The sequence below is a fragment of the Cupressus sempervirens genome, chromosome 9 (assembly GCF_028749045.1).
Source record: "Cupressus sempervirens isolate cs-2001-9-10 chromosome 9, ASM2874904v1, whole genome shotgun sequence".
Classification (NCBI taxonomy): Eukaryota; Viridiplantae; Streptophyta; class Pinopsida; order Cupressales; family Cupressaceae; genus Cupressus; species Cupressus sempervirens.
In genome coordinates, this window is record NC_143126.1 from 411065951 (window position 1) to 411076763 (window position 10813).

A 10813-nucleotide genomic window follows, 5' to 3' on the forward strand; every position below is an offset into this window, starting at 1 on the left:
AAGACATCCAGAATCACCAAACGCCCAAATAGGATTTTCTAAGTCTTCCAGTCCCACAACTCTGTTTTCCTACACCTATTCTGAAGGAGGTAAGAGGCATTCCATCCTCATTATATCCTTTTTGATCTGCAAGTTTCCCAACCTAGTTGATAATGGAAGTCAACCCCTAAATATTCATATTCTTTCACAATTTCTAATGTGTTGCCCTTAAATATGAATGCATGTTGCTGTTGTCTTTTCTTCAAGGAGAAGATCATGATTTTGGCCGTAGATGTGTTGACTTCCATCCCTACCTTTGTGCAAAATGTCTCTAGTTTACTCAAATGCTCATTCAAGCCTCTAGCAGTCTTAGCAATGAGGATGAGGTCATTCGCATAAAGAAGCAATCTAACCACATAACCAACAAGTTGGATACCTTCCCCCTTGGCCTTGTTTATCCATTCCTCTAGCTTGTCTATATAAAGTCCAAACAGGGTAGGGGCATCCCTGCTTTGTCACCTTGTTTCTCCCATACCTTCTCTATGAGGCATCTTAAGGTAATGCAATGATTTATGGTGAAGTGTTTTGGTCTAAATCCTGCCTGCCCCTTCGCTCTTTCTTCCTTTTTTTTTCTGCCCAACTGCTGATTCTACGATCTAGCATACTCTCAAAGAGCTTACCTAAAAGAGGATTCACCATAATGGTGCAATAATTGGAGGGATTGTTGACATCCCCGCTCTTCTGAAGTGGTATAACTACACTGGTAATCCAATCGGTGGGAAAGCAACCTTGAGAGAATTTGTTGAAAATGTTCTGAATGTGTGGTGCCAATAAATCTGTTCCCCATTTTAAGAATTCTGCTTGGGCTTTGCCACTTGCTAACCTCTTTATCCCTAGTTGATGTCTTCTATCGGGAATAAGTCAATCGAGTTGTTGATTATGGGGGGTGTCTCTCCTTCCAATCTCTCATATAACAATCTTGTATTCCAGGCATCAAGAGTCCGTAATCTTACTTTCAGCATGTTTTCTAACGTAACTCTCTCCATAATCCTTTCGGCTATACAGCAAAAAGAGTTGACAAAAAATACCGAACTGTTCCCCTTGGTAAGATACACAATTGTACACGTATGTAAGACGCAGTACATACATTGATGGAGGTGTGGTTTTCTGGTTATTGGTTTACTTCAAAGGAGAACTTCAATTGGATTTGGCTGGAGGCCTTGGTGCCAGGATTTTGAAAATTGGTTAAATGTTACAGCTATCTATGCTGGCAAATTCACGGAAACTAAAGAAAGGGAATGACGATGCGCAGCAGATGATGCTGTTTTACTGTATCCCGATGAATACCAATCTACAATGTCATCCATCGCTTATCTCAATCAAAACATCAAAACACTGTGTAGTGAAGGTTATTTGAAGGAGGCTATGCATATTCTTCTTACAGCCCACAACCTTCCTGTCCACTCTTCTACATATAATCATCTATTGCAGGCATGCATGGATAATAAAACCCTTTCCGATCGTAGGAAAGTTCACTTTGATATCAATGACAGAGGTTTTACATTTGCAACCCACACTTTTACACAAAATAAACTCATCAACATGTATGACAAGTGCGGAAGCTTGGTGGATGCTCGCAGTGTTTTTGACAACATGACTGAACCAAACGTCTTCTCATGGAATATGATCATTTCAGCTTATAAAAGGCACGGCCTTCCTCATCAGGCGTTCACATTTTTTTACCAAATGCAACGAACAGCTGTAAAACCAGATCATTTCACCTTCTCCACCGTTCTCCCCGTATGCACCAACGTGGCAACTCTAAGTCATGGTTTTCAGATCCATGGAAAGGTCATTAGATGCGGATTTCAGTTTTATGACATTGTTATGAATTCCCTGATAGATATGTACGCGAAATCCGGAAGAATAGAGAAGGCGCGTGAGTTGTTTGACAAAATGCCTAATGCAAATGTGGTCTCATGGAATGCAATAATCACAGGGTACGCACAAAATGGCGTTCTTGATGAGGTTTTAAGACTTTTTGAAGAGATGCCGCAAAAGAACGTTGTTTCGTGGACTGCAGTCATTGCTGGATGTGCACAGAATGGGTTTGTTGGAAAAGCGTTTGAGTTTTTTAAGCAAATGCAATTTGCAGATATAGTAGCAGACTCGTCAACCTTTACCAGCGTTCTCCCAGCGTGTGCCAAGATGGGAGCTTTGGAACAGGGCATGGAAATTCACCACAAGATAATCGAGAGGGGATTTTTTCCACATGTAGTAGTTATGACTGCTCTCATAGACATGTATACAAAATGTGAGAGCATAGAGAAGGCGCACAAATTGTTCGACGAAATGCCTCAACGAAATGCAGTATCATGGACGGCTATCATTACTGGGTATGCACAAAATGGGCCTGTTCATAAAGCCTTCGAGCTTTTCAACCAAATGCAGCTGGCAGGTGGAAAGATAAACTCGTCCACCTTTGTCAGTATCCTCCCAGCTTGTGCCAAAATGGGAGCTTTAGAACAGGGTATGAATGTCCATGCCAAAATAATTGAAAGTGGACTTTTGTCAAACGATGTAGTTGCGACTTCTCTCATAAACATGTATGCGAAGTGTGCTAGCATAAGTAAGGCGCGTGAAATCTTTGACAAAATGCATAAGGCAAATGTTTTCACTTGGACGGCAATGATTACGGGATATGCACAGAATGGTTTTCTTGATGAGGCGCTAACTCTTTTCAAAGAAATGCCTAACCGAAATGCAGTCTCATGGAATGCGATTATTGCTGGATATGTACAAAATGGCCAAGTTGAACAAGCTATGGAGATCTTTAAGCAAATGCAATCGAAAGATATAAACCCAGAAAAATTGACATTTGCCAGTATCCTGCCGGCATGTTCAAAAATTGGAGCTCTGAAAGAAGGTATGGAGTTCCATCAAAAAATAATTGAAATGGGGTTTTTGTCAGATGTGGTTGCGACTTCCCTGATAGACATGTATGCAAAATGTGGCAGCATAAAGAAGGCTCGTGCACTGTTTGACAGATTGAAACATCTGGACGTGGCTTCATGGAACGCAATGATTTCAGGTTATGCAATGCATGGCCATAGCCAGGACGCTATCAAACTCTTTGAACTTATGAAGCACTATCAAACCAAACCCAACTATATAAGCTTTGTCTGTGTTTTATTTGCATGCAGCCATGCAGGTCTATTGGATGATAGCTGTAAATACTTCAATCAAATGACTCAATTTTATTGTGTCATACCAACAATTGACCATTATGTATGCATGGTTGATCTTCTTGGCCGTGCTGGCTGCTTTGAGGGAGCCTTAAATTTTATAATTAAAATGGCATTAAAACCTGATTCTGTTGTGTGGATGAGTTTGCTTGGTGCTTGTAGATTACACAAGAATTTGCATCTAGGAGAATTTGTGGCAACACTTCTTTTTGAGTTGGATAATACCAGTACTGCTCCTTATGTTCTTCTGTCAAACATTTATGCGGAAATTGGCAGATGGGATGATGCTCAGAATGTAAGGCAATTGATGAAAGACAGAGGGATAAGAAAGATACCCGGATGTAGTTGGATCGAAGTCCATTAAACAGTTCATGTTTTTTGTATAGGTGACAAATCACACCCAGAAACACAAGCGATCTATGCAATGTTGGAGAAATTGTTGTTGGAGTTGAAGGCAGCAGGTTATGCTCCAGATACAAAACCTGTGCTAAATGATGTGGAGGATGAGAAGGAATTACTTCTCTGCTACTATAGTGAGAAGTTGGCAATAGCATTCGGGTTGTTACACATTTCCGCTGGAACGACAATTAGAGTTGTTAAGAACCTTCGAGTATGTGGTGACTGCCATACTGCAACAAAGTTTGTCTCCAAGATTGTTGCAAGATAAATTATTGCTAGAGATTCAAACTGTTTCCATCATTTCAAGCATGACCATTGTTCTTGTGGAGATTATTGGTGATGGTGAGAGTAGCAAGCTATAAACTTACAGTTGCACTCTAACAAGACGATGGTTGCACTTGCAGTGGTATGCACTGTTCATGAATATATGATGGATCTGATGTTCCGGAGAGCTAGACTGTGCCTTTGACTCGATGAAATGAAATTGTACACCATGCATCGCTCCTAGAGATACTGACAGTTTTTTTGTTATATTCATATTTTGGATTACCATTAAGGATCATGAAGTTCATGAGTTTTTAGACTGAAAAGCTGGAGGACAAGGTTGAGGAATGTGAATGTGGAAAATGTGGAATTTGCGAAGGCTTGAAGGAAATTAAAGCCGTGCCAGTAGCTGGAAACGGTGGTGAAAGATTATGTTTGTAATGTCCCCTTTCCAGCATTCATAGCATGATGTTGTTGTTAGCCTATTTCCCTACAGTCCCGTAGGCTAACTAGGACATTAAAGGGGCTTAGAGGCCATTTGGCTTAGACAGTTTCAGTTGCAGGTCTTTCTGAGGGGTTCTGAGGCAACTTTGGGCATACTTACTATTTATAGTAAGTCATCTTGGACATGGCCGGACATTCAGTCACAGTGGTATGTCGATGGTAATTGTTTAAAATCGACAGGAAGACTTATTTATCATTGATAAGATTTGTTATGCATTGATAAAGCCATTTTATAAAGTTAAATTTAAATATTTAACTTTATTAATGCATAGACTATAGTTTGTGGGAAATATTTAAATTAAAAGAGTTCCCTTTATTTTTATAACACATTGGAGACATAAGGTACATAAAGGGAGTTATGTTTTATCCCACATTGAGAAAACGAAGGATTGAGCTCTTGTGAGAACATTATAAAAGAAATGGAAGAGCTTTTTTTTTGTATGCTTGGATGAAGATTAATGTTATGTTGCTGGATATTTGATTATCGGGCTTGGAGGACGGAATCCCTCTTTGCTAGCATTCTCTTCGTTGTTGGAAGACACAGTCAGGAGGATCAAGGGTGTTTTCACTTCAGGAAATACATTGGGTTTCATTTGGGGCGTTTGCATAAAGAAATTTACAAGGGTTTGAGGTGCAGATCTGAAGTTAGTTATTGCTATAGTGCCGCATGAACAGTATTTTGCTAGAGTTGGCATGAACAGTATTTTGCTACAGTATGGCGTGAACAGTGTTGGTATCAAGTTTACTTGTTTTTCCGGCTGATTAGAAGTTTGGAGGGCTGGCCGACTACATCTGCAAAATACTACGGCCACTAATTCCAGGTTTCTTTTGTCAAATTTTGATATTTTGCATAATAATTGTTGAATACAAGTCTAAATAGTTGTTGCAGCCTTTAAGGCAGCTGTAAGTGCACATCTACATTTAAAAATCACCCTGTATTAGCAGATTGAAAGAGTTTCCAGATTTTTCATATACTATTGAATGTGTGCCAAGTGTTTGTGAAAATGTTATGATGTGTATTATGCATTTTAATGTCACTTCATAGTTGTTCGTAAATCTACTCATTGGAAAGCAATTTATTGAGGAAATCAGCTTTATGAGTTTGCATACAAAGTGTTTGACAATATTCCTTAAGTTAAATTTCTGCAAGTCAAAGTTCAAATCAGGGGAGGATATTACAATGTTCAATTCTTTTCCGGGATGTACATATAATTAACTGAGCATTCCTTCATCCTAGTTTACACATCCCTTTGCCATTTTTCGTTGTCTTTTTGTCCCAATTAATTATATTGTGTTATACCTTTGTCAGTTCTGCCATTTGGACTGAAATCATATGTATCATGGTACATTTTGTTTGATCTATATGATCGGGAAATGCCAAATATATTTTCCCAAGAATCAGGGTCAATTGACCTGAACTGTTCAACTGTAATTGTTGGAATTCATTACCCAAGGAGTAAAAAATCAGAATCATAAGATTGGCCTTTGGGATTTCTCTCAAGAACTTTTTATTATGCATATAAATCTGATCATCACCTATCACATGATACAGATAAGTTCTCTTCATAAAAGAATAAAAAAATCATAACATTTGTAAAAGGTAGATGCTCATGACCTCTAGAATTATGGTTCAGAGGCATGTGATGAAGCTTCACATGCCAGCTAGTACTTTGAGGGATAACATGTTTGTAGAACTCGATTGTTTTAAAAGTTCACTTACAATAAATTCTTTTGAGCTATCAACTTTTTGCATACTTTGAAAATGAAAGTAAAATTTGAATCTTAGCATTTACCATGTAGGGTAATGTTGTTACAAGTCTTTTCTTATTATATTTGATATTAGAATAGTATGCACAAAGAGGCCTGTAAAATGGTAATAAGAAGAGGAGTGAATTAATAGATTATCTTCTTGAGATTAAATAAACCTTCTTAAACTTTATTGAACTATGGTTTTTAAAGGAGTGCATGGTATTTGTTTGGGTTCACAGGTTTACACGGTAGTTAAATACTTATACAATTAAGTTGTGTATCATTAGGGTTAATTGAGTAGAAAAGGAAAGTAGTGTGGTCATTTAAGATATGAAATATATTAAACTTGGATGAAGTCATATTATTGAACAACCTCATAATGGGAGACCTAGCTTACTAAGATTGAGAGATAATTGCATTTATAATAATAATACAACGTTATTGCATATAACTGAACTTACATTAGTAAATATAGAGTCTCAAATTTCAATCTCCAAATTGAACATAGCTTTTCCTTGAACTTCATTGGAGAAAACATTAATACATCACAAACAATTCCACATGATACAAAATGAAATATTGTTACAAGACTTGAACAAAAAATGTATCAAATTTCTTAACTTCGGTAATTGTTTCTGGGCAAAGTTTTGTAAGTACCAATGGATTTAAGATCCACAGATTTATGTGCATGTCACTAAATTTGTTGTTCCTGCCATGAAACTAAAACATCCATGGGTGGTTTATACACTGATTAATGCCTACTCTTCTTGCTGCTTACAATTCAATTTATCTAAAATTTGTTTTCTGATTGGTAGTTAATGGGTTAAGCTGCAGGTTTTAGGTAAAATATTGATGGAACATTTTTTTGACCTCTATAATTAGGGTTCCATTTCTGCCTGCAGATTGTTAGAAGCAAGTGTTGTGTTATGAGGCAAGAGAAGGTGCGAAAACCTAGTGTATGCTGATGACTTCCCAATGTTTTAATCATAATGCATGAAAAACCAGTTTTCAACTTCTCAGACAATTGAAAAGTGGACATAGCAAAGTGGTGCAGAATGACAAACGATGCCTACAGCTTTTGACTGATGTTGCTGCACTGTTTTACCAAATGCAACAAACAAGTGTCCAACCCCATTAGTTCACTTTAACGACCATATGGAAATCTATCCCAAAACAAGAGCTTTTGAATAGGGAAAGAGGATTTATGGAAGTAATATGGAAAAGGGGTTTCTTTAGATGTTATAGTTACCGGTGCCTTTGGACAAACATATATAAAATGTGGAAGCCTGCACAAGGCACACCAACTGTTTCAAAAATGACTGAGAGATTTAGTCTCATGGGAATGGAATGATTACAGGATTTGCGCGAAATGGATTTGTTAGAAGGGGTTTGGAAACTTATTTGCAAATGTACTTGGCATACGTAAAGCCAGTCTCCACAACTTTTGCCGCCATTCTTCCAGCCTGTCCTAGTGCCCATCACGAGAGATTTGCAAGAGGGCATTGACTTAAACCAAAGTAAAATGAAGGTGGTTTTTTCTCAGATGCTATTGTTGCAAGTGGCTTGACAGATATGTATGCAATATGTGGAAGCATACATAAGAGAAATGAACTGTTTGAAAGAATACTCCCTAACTATGTGGTCTCATGGTCTCTATGAATACAGGATATGCACAAAGTGGTGTTCTTGATGAGGGTTTAAGCTAATCTGCCTCTCATGTTGTTGGTAGTTTGAATGTTCTGTCTCAGCCAATGGTGTTCACTGTTTTCTTCTCTGCTTTACTATTCAGATTCCAGTGGTTTGCTGGATCATATATTCACCATACTTTCTATGTCAAGATGACAAGTAGGTGTGTTGAGGCTCTGAACCATGCTGTGAGCTGTGTGCTGTTAGCCGCTGCAAAAATTGCTTCTTTTCAAGCAATAGTGAAATGGTGTCCCTTCAAATTCTTTCAGATACATTTTGTGTACATAGCTACTTTGCTTGCATTTATCAGTGCTTTGTTGTCCATATCTCTGCCTTGTGTTTATTCACTACTGGGCAGTACAGATGGAAATGGGAGGTCACTATCTGCAGGGCATTTTTTTGGCAATAAATCCTAGTTGGATTACAGATTATAGTGCAACTGCAATGTTGTATGTGTGCCTGGACAAATGCTTATATGGTTGGTCCTAATATAATTGGGAGCTTGGCCTATTATTTCATCTGACTCGAAGGGTAAGAGTATGCTATATCTTTTCATTTCAATTTTGTTTCCATTTTAAGAAATTAAGATATGTTTTTGATTAAAGAACAAATAGGTTTTGAAGGGACCTGAAACCTTTTTTACAACACACTCCTTATAAAGATGGACATATTAAAGCCAGAGCCAAAAGACAGCATGAAGTCAGAAAATATCCAGTAGCAAGACGGCAGACCAAAAAAAAGGTATTTCAGATTCTCAAGTGCCTCTGCTGCCTCTGCTTCCAACTGAGTCATATTGAACTATCTTTTACAGATCCTCAATGTCTTGTGTGGTGGCTTTTTTTTTTCAAATTGGATCTAGTCCTTTTGGAGGGACTGGTGTTCTCCTCTTGCACTTTCTTTAGTGAATCCACATCAACCACCACCCCTCCATGCTGAAGGCTTTGAGGTTTCTAAACTATTGTCTTGATCTTTCAGCAGATCTTAACAACTTTGTGGCTGTAGGTAACAAGGGATTTACTTGTCATTTATTTTTTGAAACTCGTTTAGAAATCAAGATAAGTTTCATACAGCAAGGCACATGTATTCAAAAACATTGAAGTGATATGTACAGGTAATTTCTATTTTTTTTTGCATTTTTAATAATAGGAAAATAAGACAAATTTTGGCTAGCTATTTTGTCTGGTAATGCTGGTGGAGCCTAGAGGCATAGAGAAAATGTGTGTCTGAAAGCTGAAGTCCTTGCAGCAAGATCAAAATTTTAAGTAACCTTCTGAAGGCCTTCAAGAATATAGCAATGCCTCCGATGTGAGTTTCCAAGGCCTCCTACATGGCTGAGTTTCACTTTCGATTGCAATTCACAATCAAATTGCTCTTATGTCTGTTCAATTGAATATTTTTCTCTTTCAATTTTGTTTATACAGGCCTGTAACAAAATATGGTTTGAAGGGTTGATCTATAAGAGCAAACCTGGATTTTCAGCCGGAGCTCTTCATATGAATTGTTTACATCAAGGCTAACAGGTTTCTCAACATTGTGGACTGGAATTGTTGTGATCAAAGCCATTATGCCAGGTATTGCTAGATAAAATGATTTATGATTAAGGGCTTACAACTTTGACATTATTGTGACACAAATCTGGTGAAAATTGTAGATTGTGAGGTTGAGAATGAATGAATTTGTGGAGGCTCTACAAGCTAGGGCAGTTGTAAGTACACTTAATTAGTTGGAGTGGGTTTTGATTTTGCTTGCGTGGTGGCAAAGAGAGTAATTGTGACTATGAAGCATTCACCATGATGACAAATAGTACATCTAGTAATCACAGGTTACGGAGTCCTTTACTGTGTATCAGCATTAAGCCTCTTGGTAGAGGCCAGTAAGGGACTACAATATTGTAAAACAGGCTAAGGGCCATTCAAATCAATGAAGCTACTCAGTTTACCCTATATTGGCCTTGTGTACAGATCTGGTGCCACTCAGTTTCTATATATGTAGCATTTGCATAGTGTGTGTTTCACTACATTGGTGTGTGTAGGTTTCAACTCAAGAGTGTGTGATGTCTCCAATTTTATTAAATAACAACTTTTGTGATGTGGCCGACAATGGATGTTTCAATCTTTCAGGCCCATGATTTTTTTATTTTTTTCTGTAGTTTGTTGACTTGCGGTGCTTTTCATAATCCTTTGGGAAGTTTCCCGAAAGACTTTTGTAAGCCCAGCTTTTAGGTTGTTTAAGGCACGTGATTAAGATTTCTTTCTTTGTATTTGCGAATTCCTGTCGGAGTTCTAAATTTATTCACCATTTCAGAAGTGGAAGATCTTCCCTACTTGGCTTTTCGGTTTTGGTGAGATTCAACCCTCACCCTATTCTGTTGCCTTCAATACTTTGCTCGGATCTGACAAATTAGAGCACCATCTTTATATGCGAGTATTAATTGGAGGTTATTTCTATTCAATACCTATTCATGTTTGGCATTTATTTGATAGATTAGGTGTTCTAATATTATTTGCATATAATTCTATACTCTTTTCCCAATCTCTATGCAACACTCTCCATATTATGCACTGTACTCCCTCTATCCATCGTACTACCTTCTTTGTACTCCTCCATCCCCCATACTAACTCCCTTCGTACTCCTCTCTCCATCCTTTGTACTCCTCTCTCCATCCACCGTACTCCCTCCCTCCGTACCTCTCCTCCATCTACCATACTACCTCCCTTTGTACTCCCTCTATCCACTGTACTACCTCCTTCTGTACTGCTCCCTCCACCATTGTAATCCAACATGCCAACATTTTGGTATGCCAACCTCCCACTTGGACGAGAACATTATAGATGTATTAGAGCTGTTGACCTTGCCAGCTTGTTGGTAACAATGGATGCCGCCAAGATCTTGATTAGTAGGAAGGATGGGTGAATCAAACACTGAGATGATGCAACTTCTAAGGGACCTAACAAGAGGACAACAACAATTGAGTGAAACTTTGTTG

At 38.1% G+C, this 10813-nt stretch overlaps 1 pseudogene across 1 annotated transcript; it reads left to right on the plus strand.

The window, feature by feature from the left end:
- The first annotated feature begins 957 nt into the window (after nt 1-957).
- On the plus strand, nt 958-9769 carry LOC149539039 (pentatricopeptide repeat-containing protein At2g13600 pseudogene; annotated as a pseudogene). The gene is made up of 5 exons (XR_016356154.1): nt 958-5212; nt 7043-8357; nt 8441-9131; nt 9248-9397; nt 9478-9769. The product of XR_016356154.1 is annotated as a pentatricopeptide repeat-containing protein At2g13600 pseudogene (transcript).
- Nucleotides 9770-10813: the final 1044 nt, after the last annotated feature.